Source organism: Rhinopithecus bieti, unplaced genomic scaffold (genome assembly GCF_001698545.2).
Source record: "Rhinopithecus bieti isolate Rb0 unplaced genomic scaffold, ASM169854v2 scaffold_5924, whole genome shotgun sequence".
In the NCBI taxonomy this organism is placed as follows: domain Eukaryota; kingdom Metazoa; phylum Chordata; class Mammalia; order Primates; family Cercopithecidae; genus Rhinopithecus; species Rhinopithecus bieti.
In genome coordinates, this window is record NW_016805189.1 from 2,363,415 (window position 1) to 2,381,174 (window position 17,760).

A 17,760-nucleotide genomic window follows, 5' to 3' on the forward strand; every position below is an offset into this window, starting at 1 on the left:
GGTGCGGATCACGAGGTCAAGAGGTTGAGACCAGCCTGGCTAACATGGTGAAACCCCGTCTCTACTAAAAATACACACACACAAAAGCCGGGCGGGGTGACAGGCGCCTGTAATCTCAGCCACTCAGGAGGCTGAGGCAGGAGAATTGCTTGAACCCGGGAAGGTGGAGGTTGCAATGAGCCGAGATTGCGCCACTGCACTCCAGCCTGGGCAACAAGAACGAGACTCCGTCTCAAAAAAAAAAAAAAAAAAAAAAAAAAAAAAAAAAAGCATAAATACTAGCTTTTCAGTAACCAGAATCAAACAGCAGAATAATACCTCATTTTTTCACTTTTCCTAGCAAAAGGTTGCCATCTTCTCAAAAAAAAAGCTTTTCTATGGAGGACACTTCCTCACTTCCTTGTCCTTTATCATTAAGACTTTAAGATTTACAAATGTTCCTGAATCTATGACCGTTACACACGGAGTTTTGAGAGTTTTAAATGGTAAATTATAGTGGCTATGATGATGATGACCCGGACTTTATTGCCATAATTATCTGGGTGGGAACTAAAATTATTATAAACTTAGCGGACTTGTGTCTTCATGTAGCAGAGTGCTTAAGCTGTGAACTTGGAAGTTAGACAAAACTATATATGGACCCAGCCCTCTCTTACTTTCATTCTTGGTTCAACATTTGCTTTATGCCATACTGGCTCCTCTGATAGGAATCACAGAGCTCTGTTGGCTCAGCCTCTGATTTTCATGAACCTTTAAATGACCTCCTATAAGGACTGTTGAACCATTTATGTTTCTGCCTGTGACTTTGGACAAGTTAATTCATCTTTCCGAGCTTTAGCTTCTGTACAAACAGAAGAGGGTTGATTAAAACTTCCTCAGAAGGCTGTTTTAAAGAGTAAATAAAACTATATATCTGCATAATGCGTAGCACCATACGTAACACACAGTGTGCACTCAACAAATGTTAGTCAATATATAAAGCTAAGTATTGTGTGCAGCCATTTCGGTAGCATGGCCCCTAAGAACGCTATGTAATAGCAATTAAAGAAAATGGTACTCCATAGACAAAAATGGAAATGGTCAAACTTCCCTCAAGGCATTAAGTAATTCCAATTAAGAGTTAATGAAGATGGGCCGGCCGCGGTGGCTCATGCCTGTAATCCCAGCACTTTGGGAGGCCAAGGCGGGCGGATCACCTGAGGTCAGGAGTTCGAGACCAACCTGGGCAACATGGTGAAACCCCATCTCTAACAAAAAATTACAAAAATTAGCCAGGCATGATGGCGGGCGCCTGTAATCCCAGCTACTCAGGAGGCTGAGGCAGGAGAATGGCTTGAACCCGAGAGGCAGAGTTTGCAGTGAGCCGAGATAGCACCACTGCACTCCAGCCTGGATGCCAGAGGGAGACTCTGCCCTCCCCCCCCCCACCAAAAAAAGAAAAAAGAAATACAAAAAAAAAAAAAATAGCCAGGTGTATTGGCGCATGCCTGTAATTCCAGCTACTCAGGAGGCTGAGGCAGGAGAATCGCTTGAACCCGGGAGGCAGAGGTTGCAGTGAGCCCAGATTGTGCCACTGCGCTCCAGCCTGCGTGATGGAGCAAGACTCAGTCTAAAAAAAAAAAAAAAATGTTTTAAATGTGAATGATATTGCCTGCCCTACCTGGCAGACAATTCAATCAATATTTGTTGAGAATGATGAATGAACACTGTATGTGAAAATGTTGCTCAAATATGTTGTTTACAGGTTAGGTATTATTATCAGATATTAATAATAATGACAACTATGATTGATGTGCTACTTTATACTTTTCAAAGAACTTTCATATACATGGCCTTGTTTGATCTACAAGAAACCTTCCCACTCTGAAGATACTGAGAGATCATGATTTATTTCATGGAACTATATGGGTTTATAATTACCCTTTGTTTGGTGTTTGAGAAGACCCATCACTTTTTCAGGAGAACCTTCACTACTTCAACACTGTCACTGCTCACTTCCAACATTCTCCTCATTTGCCAGTGGATCTTGCTCCTGCTTCCAGACTGGCTAACACTTAAAGTATGAGGCTCTATTCTTGACTACACCCAAATACTTGACAGGCAGTGCAATGTCAAACTCAGTCCCGCTCCATAACTTCCAAAAATCTGAGGAAAACATTTGTGATGGATTCTGGTCCAACTCTTCTTTGAGGTGTTTTTATTTCTGCATTAAGCCTCCTTATGAAAGACCAATGTAGCTTGGGCCACATTACTAACACGCTATTCCTCCTACTCTCTTTCCCTACCCACCCTGTTCCCAATAGAATACCTTTCACCATGTCACCCATTTAACCTTGACATCAGTTTATATTGAAGAATGATATGAATGCAACATTTTGTTCAAATAAAGATATTGCTGAGAGTTCATTTCCTTAAAGAATGTCCTGTCTGGTCTCATTATTAGAAATGGTTGTATTTTTCCAGAGCAATTTACTTGTTTTAATTTTTACTGAAATGACATTCATATAACATAACATTAATTGTTTTATTTTATTTTATTTTTGAGACAAAGTCTTGCTGTGTCTCCCAAGCTGGAGTGCAGTGGTGCTATCTCAGCTCACTGTAACCTCTGCTTCCCGGGTTCAAGCAATTTTCCTGCCTCAGCCTCCCAAGTGGCTGAGACTGCAGGTACACACCACCATGCCTGGCTAATTTTTGTATTTTTAGTAGATACAGGGTTTTGCTATGTTGGCCAGGCTGGTCTCAAACTCCTGACCTCAGGTGATCCACCCGCCTTGGCCTTCCAAAGTGCTGGGATTACAGGCATGAGCCACTGCACCCGGCAACATTAATCATTTTAAAGTATACAATTAGTGGCATTTAGTACATTCATAATGTTGCACAACCATCAACTCTATCTAGTCCCAAAACATTTTCATCACCCACAAAGTAAACCCGGAACTCATTAAGCAGCCATTTCCTATTTTCCTCTCTCCCCAGCCCCTGACAAATACTAATATACTTCTTGTCCTTAGGGACTTAACTAGTCTGGCTATTTCATGTAAATGGGATCATACATTACATGACCTTTTGTTTCTAGCTCCTTTCACTTGTTTTAGAGGATCATATGTGTTGCAGCATGTATCAGTACTTCATTTCTTTTTATGACTGAATAATATATTTCATTGCATGAATATGCCACATTTTATTTATCCATTCATCCATTGATGAACATTTTGGTTGTTTCCACCTTTGGTTACTGTGAATAATGCTACTATGAACATTGGTGTATAATAAGTATCTGTTTGAATAGCTGTTTTCATTTTTTTTTTTTTTAGGTATGTACTTCAAAGTGGAATTGCAGATTATATGGTAATTCTATGTTGAACTTTTTGAGGAATCACAAGACCACTAATTTGTTTTTAACTTTATGAATGTGTTCAAGCAAATAAGGAAGCATTAGGCCTGTGCGGTGCCTCACACCTGTAATCCAAGCACTTTGGGAGGCCAAGGAGGGATCACTTGGGGTTAGGAGTTTGAGACCAGCCTGGCCAACATGGTAAAACCCATCTCTACTAAACATTCAAAAAGTAGCCGGGTGTGGTGGCTCGTGCCTGTAATCCCAGCTACTCAGAGGGCTGAGGCAGGAGAATCACTTGAACTCAGGAGGTGGAGGGTGCATGAGCTGAGGTCGCACCACTGCACTCCAGCCTGGGTGACAGAGCAAGACTGAGTCTCAAAACAAAAAAGAAAAAACAAGAAGGAGGCCATTAGCCAGAGGTTGTCTCTGCACCTAAAGCTCTTATATAAGCAAACTGAAACTGAAGTGGAAGCAGTTCTTGTAATTAACTTAAAAAAAAAAAGAAAACCCACCAGCTTTAGCCAATCACAAACAGCCAATCAGCTGATTGGATACATAACTAGAGACTTCCCATCAGACCATACCCAAATAAGGCCAATGCATAGCTGTACGGATAATTTCTGTACTTTGTTTCCATGTCGTGGCAAACAAAAAAAAGAAAAGAAAAGAAAAGAAAAACACCTCCCTGCTTTGGCTGCTAGAGTGTAGCCCATAAACTCTTTTTGGTTTTGATGCTTCCCAATTCATTAATCATTATTTTCCTTAAACTCTGTCAAATTTATTTTGTCTTAAGTTTTCCTTTTAACAGATGGACACTGTCTGGTGACTTGCCATGTTTCCCCCTTTGAGATGACAGCTAAGAAGTTTATACTCAAATTTGCAATCCAGTCAGAGCAAGTGTATAGGACTACATAGCCTATATTTTATACGTTAACCTTCTTACTGAGTCCATCTAAATTTCTTAACTTTATTTTTGTGTGTCTCATTTTAAAATATTTTTATTTTATTTTAATTTATTTTGGTCAAGCATGGTGGCAGATACCTGTTATCCCAGCCCTTTAGGAGGTCAATCACTTGAGCTCAGGAGTTCAAGACCAGCCTGGGCAGTGTAGCGAGACCCCATCGCCACAAAAAGTTAAATAAAATAAAACTTAGCCAGGCATGGTTGTGTGCACCAGAGTCCCAGCTACTTGTGAGGCTGAAGCAGGAGGATCGCTTGAGCCCCGGAGTTCAAGGCTGCAGGGAGCTGTGGTTTCACCACTATACTCCATCCCGGGCGAGAGAGCAAGAGCTGTCTCTGAGAAAAAAGAAAAAAAGAAAAGAAAAACCAAAAAAACTCTAAGATGTTTTTAATGTTTACATTATCTTCCTAATATGTACCTTTTTAGCTGCCTGAAATCATTTAATTTATATAATTTTATATAATTCATCTGACAACCCAATGGGTAGGTTTTCTTAGTCTTCATCTTCTACAGGTGAAAAAACTGATGGCTAGCAAAATTACTTGACTCAAGTCTCAATAGACAAATGAGAAACTGAAACCCAGGACCTCTGAGTCCAAATTCCTTGTTCTTTCTGCTATACCATACCAACCTTGAATACCTTAATTGAGTCATACAGTTATATGGTGGTAAAAATAAACTTAGTTCCCTCTTTTCTTATCTACCCTAAAGAGGAAGGTGTCTGTAATAGGGTGAAGGAGAGGACAAAGGCTTTTACAGTTAATCTGTTTCTTTGTTTTGTTGCTACATGTAACAACTGGAAAGAAAACTCAAAAATACAAAACTGATTATATCACTTACCATTTTAGCAGATCAAATAAGTAACACCATATTATATTGATGTTATCACTTTGCTCTGTTGCCCAGGTTGGAGTGCAGTGGCGCAATCTCAGCTCACTGCAAGCTCTGCCTCCCAGGTTCACGCTATTCTTCTGCCTCAGCCTCCCAAGTGGCTGGGGACTATAGGCACCCACACCACGCCTGGCTAATTTTTTTGTATTTTTAGTAGAGACGGGGTTTCACCGTGTTAGCCAGGATGGTCTCGATCTCCTGACCTTGTGATCCACCCACCCCAGCCTCCCAAAGTGCTGGGATTACAGGCAAGAGCCACCGTGCCTGGCCAATGCTATCACTTCTGTTAAAATGCCTCTAGGATGTGTTCACTAGTTTTGATCTACAAAGTTCCTCATGTTTATTTTTCTTTTTAATTGTTCAACACTAACACTGCTTATAAGGAAGAAACCAGAACAAACAGGCTGAAAATACAACACAGTATTGAGAAATGTTGGATAAAATTTTTATCCTATGCTACTGTAAGAATTAGCCAGGCAAGTTTTGTAGTGAGAGCATCTGTTTTATTTTTCTATATATAACTCAGACAGGTGGGGAATTGTCATAGGATTCAAGTAAACAACGTATGTATGCAATGATTGATAATTATATTCTACTCTAACTATGCAAGTGAGTGAATTGCCTAAATTGCTAACTAAAAGTCATGGAAAAACATTTCACTTTAATACATGATGGACAAGGGTCTGAAAATTAGGAGGTTTGGGTTCTATTCCCAGTTCTACAATTGTAGTAATATTTTACATTTTTATTTTGCCTCGTAGTCTATAAAATTATTTTATTGATCTTTAACCAGGATAGAAGCCTCTATCATTTGTCCTTTGTGAAAGCTAGCAAGGACTGAAATTCAAAATCACTCTAGGTTCTCTGACCCGTAAGTCCACTGTTCTTTCTAACCACCATGCTGTCCCATATACTGCATGAAATGAGTCATTTAATCTTTTGGCTTTCCGTTTCTTCATTTCTAAAATGAGTAAAGCTACTGTACCATTTAGATCCCTTCCAAATCCAAAACTTTCTGAGAGTACTTATTTTGTACTTTTTATTATAGTTATACACTTGCTTTATCTTGCCCCTCAGACTCTACATTCCTTGAGATAAGGGTCTATGCCTTTTTGAAATTTGCATCCCTCCCGTCTCCTAGTTTATTGTCTTATGCACAGTATTCTGTACAAATGTGTTGCCTGAATAGTAAAGAGATACCACATGTAACAAAATGGCATTAGGAAGACTTTGAGTTACACACCAAGAAATACATTTGGAGTAGGCCTCCTGTAGGATTATCTAAAAATAAGAGAAAGATAGGAGTCTACAAATTAAGCGTGAAGTTTAAGGAATACACCTGCAAAGAGGATCATGGTCCAGGGTTCTCTAGAGGTGTGGTTTCATTAAGTAGCAGAAAGCATTTTAATACCAATGTTTTCCTGTCCCACATCATATGAGCAGTGGTGTAAACAAAGAGGTCTGAGCACCTCCATTTATGATTATGCATTCTTGTTAACAGAAACCTTTCTTTAAATGTCATCTTATTTGTTGTAAGAGAACTTCATATGAAACAGGCATCAAGAATCACCAGGTTTTGGTTTAATAAGACTTTTAAACTTTGATTTATTTATCCCTTGATGTTTCTTGTCTGTTCTTCCCAGAAGCTTAAGCCTTCTTAAAGGAGAAAGAGGACAGAAGGGGAGAGGGCCAATGTTAGTTTTTGTTGATGGACTAGAAAGCATCCTCTTCCATTGCCCCTGGCTGAAACCTGCTCCTGACCTCTGCTGCTTGACCCTAAATGAGAGAATTTTCTGCCCATCCATACAAGAGGAATGTTTCTGAGTGTCGTGTATCCTTTCATTGTTCATTTGGCCCTAAAGAACAGGTTTACAATAAATGGCAATGGTCATTGGGCTCCTCCTTTCTGGTACACAGCCTGGAACTTCTCTCCTAACAATAAACAGGGGCAATCTTAGTCTCACCTTATTTGTTTCCCCTCTCTCGGAGTCACTATGCTTTGTTGCCCATTGTCTTGAAACTTGTTTCAGCTACAGAGTAAATCCAGTCCCGCTTATTCCATTTTGACAGGAAGCAGAATTCCCAGTACATGGGGGTTTAATGTACTAATCTCTCTACTTTTTTATGTGTTTGAGATTTCCCAAAATAAGCTGTAAAAAAAAGGTAGAAACAAGATGCCTGGTAGTGCAGAAGGTTTTTGAAGCAAAACAAAAGCGTGTAATGGGAATTTTATTTGGTTCTATTATGTGAGATATAAATTCTCTTTTTGTGACCCCCTAAGAAGTCTTCAGTATGGTCTATATAACTAATTTTTTTTGTTTTGACTTTCAAAACATTAAGAGTAATATCATTATATGTCTTCATTACCACCCTCTCCGTTAACAACCATTCATTTTGTAGTATGATTTTGGTATTTATCATTAATAAGGATCATCTCTTTCCTCTCTCTCTTTCCCCCTTTCAGTCTCTCTCTCTCTCTTTCTTTCTTTCTCTCTGTCTCTCTCGCACACACACACACACACACACACACACAATATGTATATAAAACGTTTTGATATCACATTTTACATATACAGTTTTCTGCAACTTACATTGTCGCTCAATATTTTGTGAGATTTAGCCATATATAACTCTAGTTCAGTTGTTTTCACTGTATTAAATCAATGAATAGCATGTTTACTTTTACCTTCCTCTGTATATTTTGTCTAAGTATTTGGTTAAGACTATCTGGTTCGTTTATTCATTTGTTCAACAAATATCTACTGAGTACTTACTTTGTGCCAAACATTGTTCTAGGTGATGGGGATACAACAATGAACAAAATAGACATCCTAGATCTTACATTTTAGCTGAAGAAGATAGATATTAAGTAAATAATATGTAATATGTCAGAGATAGGTGCTAAGGTGAAAAACGAAGGAAGGTAAAATAGGATACAGAGTGAAGACTTCAGGCAAATGATGCTATTTTATTTGGGTGATTAGGAAGACCCTTCTGATCAGGTGATATTTGAGCAGTCATCTGAAGAGAGTGAGGTAGTAAGCCAGGTGGATATCTAAGGGAGAAGGGAATGGAAGGGGCAAAACCCCAGTGTGGGAATATGCAAGATGGGATTATTCTTAGAACAGAAAGGAGAGCAATATCACTGGTATAGGATGGGAAATGGGGCACCAGTCATAGGAGATAAGATCAGATCAGTGGTGGAGGAGAAGTGTAGATCTTGTAGGGCCTTTTAAGCCATGATAAGGACTTTGAGTTTCACTCTGAATAAGATGGCAAGCCTTTGTAGGGGTGTGTAGGGGTTGAGGACTGGAGCAATGTGTATTGTTTTGTATCAATACTCCTTTGTCACTTCTATGATGTCGCTGAACTTTAAAATAACCCTATTCAATAGTAGATGCAAGTTATCAACATTCTTATTTTATACAGGTGATGAAATTGAAAAATAGAGTTTAATTTCCTTCTGCAACATCACAAAGCTAGTAGATGGGATAGTACTCAGGCCTTCTGAATCCTATTTAACTTTTCTTTCTACAATTACAGTATTTTTCAATTTTCAACATTTTGGGAGGCCGAGGCGGGTGGATCACCTGAGGTCAGAAGTTCGAGACCAGCCTGACCAACATGATGAAACCCCATCTCTTCCAAAAATACAAAATTAGCCAGGTGTGGTGGCACATGCCTGTAATGCCAGCTACTTGGGAGGCTGAGGCAAGAGAATCGCTTGAACCTGGGAAGCAGAGGTTGCAGTGAGCATAGATCACTGTAGAGATCGCGCCATTGTACTCCAGCCTGGGCAACAAAGCGAAACTCTGTCTCAAAAAAAGATAACCTCGGCTATAAAATAAGAACAACAACAACAAAAACAAACTTTCGTGTTACATGACAGTTGGAAGATAGGAAGGAAAAGTTGTTGAGAAAATGTAATGGCTGAAAAAATAGTAACAACTAACAGTGTTGCCATAGTAGCAAAACTGAGCAATTAAAGGCATTGATGCAAATTTCTGTGAACAAAAATAATTGAATTCCATGAAAGAAGATAATTTTTTGGTCAGTCCTTCCATAATTTCAAAACACCAACTGCTTAAGTGCAAGGGTAAGTAGATTTGAATTAACATCAGTTGCTGAGTGAAGATGCAGGAATTTTCATTAACTAGAAACAGAATGTGATCCAATGTTATGACACAGCTTCCAAAAAAGCTAATGCAATCCTAGACTGCAGTGATAGAGGTATGTTTGGAGTAAACTTTGCTGGTTATACAAAAGTTGAGGCCAGGCAGGGTGGCTCACACTTGTAATCCCAAGTGCATTTTGGGAGGCTGAGGCAGGAGGATTGCTTGAGGCTTGAGCCCAGGAGTTCAAGACCACCCTAGGCAACATGGTGAAACCCTGTCTCTACAAACAATTTTTAAAAATTAACAAAATAATTAGCTGGGTGTGGTGACACAAACCTTGTGCCCAGCTACTTGGAAGGCTGAAGTGGGAGGATCGCATTGAGCCTAGGAGGTCGAGGTTGTAGTGAGCCATGATTGCACCACTGCACTCTAGCCTGGGTGACAGAGAAAACCCTGTCCTCCAACCAAAAAAATAAAAGTACTATGTTCCCATCTTGTTGCCACATTTTAAAGACACTCAAAAACTAAAATTCATATAGAGGAGGATGACCAGAATGGAAGTCTGGGAGCCATTTCCCAAGATTGATGTTTGCCAACTCAACCGACAGGTTGTGTTGCGGCACAGCCTGTTCTGAAGCTGTTGTTCTGGTTCCTGCTAACTAGGATAGTGCTTTCTTTTCTTGTGATGGAGATTCTGGCACACCTGTCTCCCCAAAGACTTAATTTCTTATCCCTAAACTAACTGTTTATCTCTGCCTCTGCTGATCTGCTGACTACTGGCTACTGAGGCCATTGTCGAATGTCTGTCCCTACCATGTATATCAGGCAGGGTTCAATGCTGAAAAGAGAAACCATCTGAAGTATTTAAAACAGATTTAATACAGGGTGTTAAGTCATTATAAAATCACTGGAAGGGCTGAAAGAGAGGGTTTTAAGCTGAGCTCCAGGAGTGATTCACTGAACACCATGAAACTGACCTCCCAGAGGAGTTACCTGCTCTGCCATAATCGGGAAGGTTGGTATTCGAGAATCTGCCATAGAGCTACTAAAGTTGAAACAAAACAAAACAAACAAAACACTGTAGCTGTAATTCAGAGCTCAAGAAGCTGATGCCGCTGCCACTGTGACTTCCTCTTAATAGCTCTGAAACTGGAGATCAGACACTGCATAAAACCCCCACATTTCTATAACCATGTTTACCATTAGTAAATAGTCAAAAGCAGAAGTGAGGAGACTTCCTGTTTAGGACCACTTTTCCAAATGTGTGTAGGTGTATTGAATTGGTGTAATCTAACCAAATGTGGAACCCTGGTGGCAAGAAAGTCAAGGAAATTTACTATTTTGCTTTCCATCTACTTCAGTACAGAAAGTCACACTCAAAGAAAGTGAAAATAAATACCGAGTCATTTGTAAAATAGGAATGAAAAGAGAAAGAAAAAAGAAAAGAAGATTCGGCCTCAAGCAATCCTCCCATCTCAACCTCGTAAGTGACTGGGACCAGAGGTGCTCACCACCACACACAGCTAATTTTTATTTTTAATCTCTTACAGGGATGAGGTCTCACTACGCTATCCAGGTTAGTCTGAGCTCAAGTGATCCTCCTGCCTTGGCCTCCCAATGTGCTGGGATTATAGGCATGAGCCACTGTGCCTAGCAAAAGATTTCTTAGACCCTGCATATTTTCAAAGATTCAAAGGGCTTTGGAGTCAGGTAGACTTTATCTCTGCCACTGATGATGTGTATGCTTTTAGTATAATAACTTTTTTACTCTAAATCACAGTGATATGGTTTGGATCTGTGTTCCTGCCCAAATCTCATGTGGAAATGTAATCCCCATTGTTAGAGGTGTGGCCTAGTGGGAAGTGATTGGAATCATGAGGGGGATTTCTCAGGAATGGTTTAGCCCCATCCCCCTTGGTGCTGTTCTAGTGAGTGAGTTCTCATGAGATCTGGTTGTTTGAAAGTGTGTAGCACCTCCTTGCTCACTCTCTTGCTCCTGCTCCAACTATGTAAAACGTGCTGACTTTGCCTTCATCTTCCACCATGATTGTGAGTTTCCTGAGGCCTCCCCAAAAGCAGAAGCCACCATGCTTCTTGTACAGACAGCAGAACCATGAGCCAATTAAACCACTTTTCTTTATAAATTACCCAGTCTCAGGTTTTGTTTGTTTGTTTTGTTTTTTATTTTGTTTTGATGGAGTCTCACTCTGTTGCCCAAGCTGGAGTGCAGTGATGTGATCTCGGCTCACTGCAACCTCCGTCTCCCAGGTTCAAGCAATTCTCCTGAATCAGCCTCCCAAGTAGCTGGGACTACAGGCACATGAAGCCACACCTGGCTAATTCTTTTGTGCTTTTAGTAGAGACAAGGTTTGGCCATGTTGGTCAGACTAGTCTCGAACTCCTGACTTCAGGTGATCCATCCACCTCGGTCTCCCAAAGTGTTGGGGTTACACGAGTGAGCCACCATGCCCAGCCAGGTATTTCTTTATAGCAGTGCTAGAAGAGACTAACACACCCAGTTTCTTTAGTAAGGCTTTTTGTAAAGATTAAATGATATATGTACAGTGTTTAGCACACTACTCATTGCATATTATATACCCACTAAATATAGCTATTAATATAAACAAAAATGGCTGTCACATTCTTGGACTTTGGTAATATTTTCCTGGATTCTAGCCCAATTTTACAATTTTCTAGCATCCCAAGTGAATAATGGATAGGTAGAAAGCTAAAGCTGAGGCTTGCATTTTCTTAAGGCTGGAGTCCTTAAAACTTTGGTCATCAAAGAAAAAGTGAGAAGTTGCATATAATTTGCATGTAAAACTAAAAACTTCTGCTCTTCGAAATTGGCATCACCTCTGTTCTTTTGCTTCAGATAATGCCTGCTCTTTAAGTTACATGTAAAGCTAAAAACTTCTGCTCTTGGAAAACCATCTTTAATAAAATGAAAAGGCAAACCACAGATGGAGAAAATATTTGTAACACAACTGATAAAGAACTAATATATTACACTCTTTAAATAATAGGCAGGCAAAAAATTAAAAATTTTAATTTATAGTATTTGAACAGACTTTTCTCACGAGAAGATCTACAAATGGTCAATAAGCACATGATAGTATGCTTAACCACTAGTTATTAGAATAAAGCAAATTAAAACACAATAAAACTACACACCTACAAAAATGTCTAAAATTTTAAGAAGTGATGATATCCAGTGTTGGCCAAGATGTGGAGAAGTCAGTACTTTCATCCGTCACTGGTAGGATTGTAAAATGGTACATCCACTTTGGATAACATTTTGGAAATTTCTTATAAAGCTAAACATATACTTACCTTATAAACCTAGCAATTCCACTCCTGGGTATTTGCCCAAGACAAATGAAACCACATGTCCACACAAAGGCTTACATATGAATTTTAATAGCAGCTTTATTCATAATAGCAAAAATTGAAAAAATATCAACAAGTGCATATATAAACAAATTTTAGTGGAACTACATATGAACTACTCAGTAATGGTAAGGAATAAAGTACTGATACATACCAATCTGGACATATTTCAGAAGCATTGTTTAGGTAAAGAAACTCAAAACAAAAGAATACACACTATATGACTCTATTCACATAAAATTTTGAAACAGAAAAAATTAATCCATAGCAAAAGAAGGCAGAATATTGCCTTTGGTGAAGGGTGAAGAAAGTGACAGTAAAGGGATGTGAGTGAACTCTTTGGGTTGATGAAATTTATCTTAATTGGGGTAGTGTTTATATGCTTTTGAAAAATAATCACCTAACAGTACACTTCAGTGGCTGTATCTTATATGTAACTGACATTCTAATAAAGTTTATTTAAACTGTAAAAACTCAAACTCCATAGTGCATGTGCCTCTAATCATGAAACCAATTCCAATTTATATTTTCCCCAGGAGCATATAACCATATCTTTTTTTCTACACTGGTAACAATCGCTTGGCCTCCCAAAGTGCTGGATTTACAGGCATGAACCACCATGGCTGGCCACATTATTTGATAGATCACTTAAATATTTCTCCTAATATAACTAATTGTGGAAAGAAAACATAAATAGGATTCAGGAGGTCTGAGTACTGTCCCATCTACTAGCTTTGTGATGTTGCAGAAGTAAATTAAACTCTCTTTATCATTTTCATCACCTGTATAAAATAAGAATGTTGATAACTTGCATCTACTATTGAATAGGGTTGTTTTAAAAGTTCAGTGAAATCACAGAAGGGCCAAAGGAGTAACAACCCTGGAGATGATAAATCATTTAGATATTTTTTCCATTTGGTATGCAAAAAGAGTTCTGTAATGGACACATTACCTAAATATCAGTGAATTGCCTGAAGTACTAACTTTTAAAGGAGGAAGCAAACGAAGAGAAACTGATACATTAGACTAACAAGGAACAACAAGAGAGGTACCCACAGGAGTAAAGGGAGTAACCTTTCTAACTCCTCTTGGGTCTTTTTCTCTTTGCCTCTCTCTCTCTAGTGTTACAGCATTGGGATTTTATTTAGTAAGTAGTTCATTGTAATCTGTTGTTGTTGTTGTTTCTTGTTTGTTTGGTTTTGATCCTGTAAACACCATCATAGAGAAAATTAACCATGCAGCAGGGAGTAGGATAGATTGGAAAGAGACCCTAGTGGTAATGACTTAGCTAGCCTACTTAGAGTAGGAAGAGATCAAATGAACTAACGAGGCATAAGTAATGGAAAGGAGGGAAATGATGCTGATGAAAAAACTATTAAAGGATCCGTAAACGATTATGATGGTCAAAATAAAGGAGATACCAAAAATAGCTCTGAAAGTTTTGATGCAGAGAGAGGAAAGAGACTGAAAGCATACCAGTATTCAAAGTACTTTAAAATTAAGATGCAATTTGCTTTCCTAGATTTATATTCCATTATTTTCTTACATCTACTCAGACTGTACGGTGTGGTAGTTGACAGTTGTTATTATTGTGTCTGTATTAACAAAGGCAACACTTCTTTTTTTTTTTTTCCAAAGGCAACATTTCTAAGTAACCATATGCAATAGCAAAGTATTTCTAAATAACTATATGCAACAGGCAACCTCTGGCACTTCATCAAATGTTCAGAAAGACTTCTATTCATATGCCACAGCTGTTTCTGTGGTCTGGTTTTCTTGCAAAGTACATGTTTCCTTCAGGTCTACCACCATAAAAATGGTGTATGCTTCTCTTGTGTTATTCAGAGACATATTTAGCTAGTTCATTCTCCAAGCAAAGATTCACTTATAGAAATAGCCTTTCTTTACTTAAACAAGTCTGTATTTTATATAGTCTGTTTCAGAGACCTTGTTTATGCTTTCAGAACCATTCCCTTTTTCAGATTTATTGAGGTATCCTTGACAAGTAAAAATTGTACATATTTAGGATATAAAACTTGAGGTTTTGAAAGAGATATATACAGTGAAATGATTACCACAATCAAGCAAATTAACATATCCATCACCTCACATAGTTATCATTTTCTTTCCTTTTTTTTCCTGTGGATTGAGAACACGTAAGAGCTACCCTCAGAAAATTCAATTATACAATGTGGTACGGTTAAGTGGAGTCACATTGTTGTGAATTAGGTCTCCAGAACTTATTCATCTTGCATAATTGAACCTTTGTACCATTTGACAGGCATCTCCCCATTTCTCCCATTTTCCAGCCCATGGTAACCACCACACTACTCTCTGCTTCTATGAGTTCAGATTTTCTAGATTTCATATGAGTGAGATCATGAACTATTAGTCTTGCTGTACCTGGCTTATTTCACTTAGCATAATCCCCTCCAGGTTTATTCACATTTTCTAAAATAGCAGAATTTCCTTTTTTAAAAGGCTAAATAATACCCCATTTTGCGTTTATGTGCTCTCTCTCTCTCTCTATATATATACCTGTAATCTGATATGTATACATATTTTGCTGAATATATATATATCAGCAAAAATGTCACCATACTGTTTTCAGTAATTGTTGTACCAATTTACTTTCCACCAACAGCATACAAGGGTTTCCTTTTCTCCACATTCTTGCCCACACATATCTTTTGTCTTTCTGGTAATAGTCATTCTAACAGATGTAAGGTGATATCTCATTGTGGTTTTGATTTGTATTTCTTTGATAATTAATGATGTTTAGTATTTTTTCATATACATGTTTGCCATTTTTGTGTCTTCTTATGAGGAATGTGTATTCAAGTCTTTTGCCCATTTTAAAATCAGGTTATTTGTTGCTTTTGCTATTAAGTTCTTTGAGTTCATTCTATATTTTAGATATTAGCCTTTTATCAGATATATGGTTTGCAAATATTTTCTCCCATTCCATAGATTGTCTTTTTACTGTTTTGATTGTTTCTTTTGCAGTGCTTTTTGTTTGATGCAATCTTGTCTATTGTTGCTTGTGCTGCCTGTATTTTTGGTGTTATATCCAAAAAATAATTGCCCAGACCATTATCAAGAAGATTTTCCCATATGTTTTATTTAGCAGTTGTGTAGTTTCAGGTCTTATGTTTAAATATTTAATTCATTTTGAGTTGATTTTTGTACACAGTATGAGATAAGGGTACAATTTCATCACTAGCTTTGAGTGACAATCATTTATCTTTGCTTTGCCTTAAATGATACAGTCTCTGTTAAACTCGACAAATATTTATTGAGTGCTAATTTGTGAAATATGCTACTCTAAGAATGGCCTACAAAAATTTAAAGTATAAGTAGGGCAAAGCCCTTTATAAATCTTATAATTGGGTACATGATTAACATTTTAAAAATCCTGAAAATCTGTAAATTAAAGCAAAAATATTTTCATCACCACAAGAGACACACAAAATGCTATAGTGACTCATAGAAAAGGCAAATCATATGTGGTGTGTGAACCGAGGCTTTTTGACAAGAGTGGTTTTTAAGAAGGTCCTGGAAGGATGGGTAGGATTTTAATAGGCAAAGATGCTTCGAGAAAGCTTTCTGGGCAGAAGGAATATCAAGGGTAAATATCATGCCATTAAGAAAGTGTTTGGTGTTTTCAGGAAAGCAGCAGCATGTCATTTTGACTGATGCATACTGTCCATAAAGCAGGAAGTGGATGATGTAGTTTAGACCCATGTCAGTAAAAAGCCTGGAGTGGTGGCCTGAGTGGTTTGGACTTATGTTCAAAGCAAGGAACCAGTTTGGTAGTATATAGCAAATGTATGATTAGCACTATGTTTGAGGAGGATTAACATGCAAAAATAGTAGAAGGGAGAAGAAATCAAAAAATAAGGAGGAAATTTGGGAGTCTTACTCAATATTAGACTAAAAAAATACATTGAGAGGAGGCAGCCATAAAGGGGAAGATGAACAGAAGCGGCATTTTTGTAAGTTTTTGCAGGGCTTAGCAATATATTGAAGGAGAGGGAAGAAGGCAACCATTAAATCAGCAACTGCTTGATATAGACACTGGGCTCAACTGCCATGCTGAGGGCAAGTTGAAAGGGGCAGCAAAGATGTCCCCAACATTTCAGATGAGTAAAAGGAAAGAATGCTTGTTTTGTGAATGGAAATTGGGAAGTTAGGAGATAGTCTAGTTTGGATATATTGATCTTGATGTTCTGGTGGAACATTTAAGTAGTAGTCTGCAGTGGAAATGGAAAATAAACAAGGGAGCTCCTGAGCAGAGTCAAGGTAGATTTTTCATCCAGGCAGTAGTGATAGTAAAAGCTGAAGCTAAGGTCACTATAAGAGACCTTGTCGAGAGAGAAGAATGGCTTTGTGCAGAATGACAGTAATATTGATACTCTTCATCATCATTGCAGACATTACTGAGTGATTAGTATGTGCCAGTAGGTACCATACCAAACAGTTTAAATGCATTAATTATTGCAATAAATACATTGGAAGTTATCATTATGACTAATTCATTATTAATATACAACGTAAAAGATAAATTTTGTAGAAACAAAAGCCTAAATGATTTCAAGATGAGAAGTACTGAGGAGGGGGCTATAGAAGCGATATGGAAAGAGCACTAAAGTGTAATGTCTTCTTTAGAGCATGTTCATTCACTTCAACTATTGATTATTAAAATAGAAATTCAATATGTATCAAAAATTTGGAGGGGATATACTCTGTCCTCTAATCACTGCAAAAAAATTGAGTAAAAAAAAAGTGACCATGAAGCTGTAATAGTTAGCATTCTTTATGGTCTAGCAGGTTTTTTAACTGTTAGAAATACAGAAATAATCACAAATCCACAATCACGGTGGAAACTATCAGTAAACCCTCTTATAAACTTATATATCAAGTAAAAAAAATAAACAAGGATTTAAATAACATGATTTAAAAGTGTGAACATATATAGACACAAACACATAGATGCTTATAGATGAGTATTGTTTTCAAATGTCTATGGGACATTATCAAATAAATGGATTTTGGATTAGAG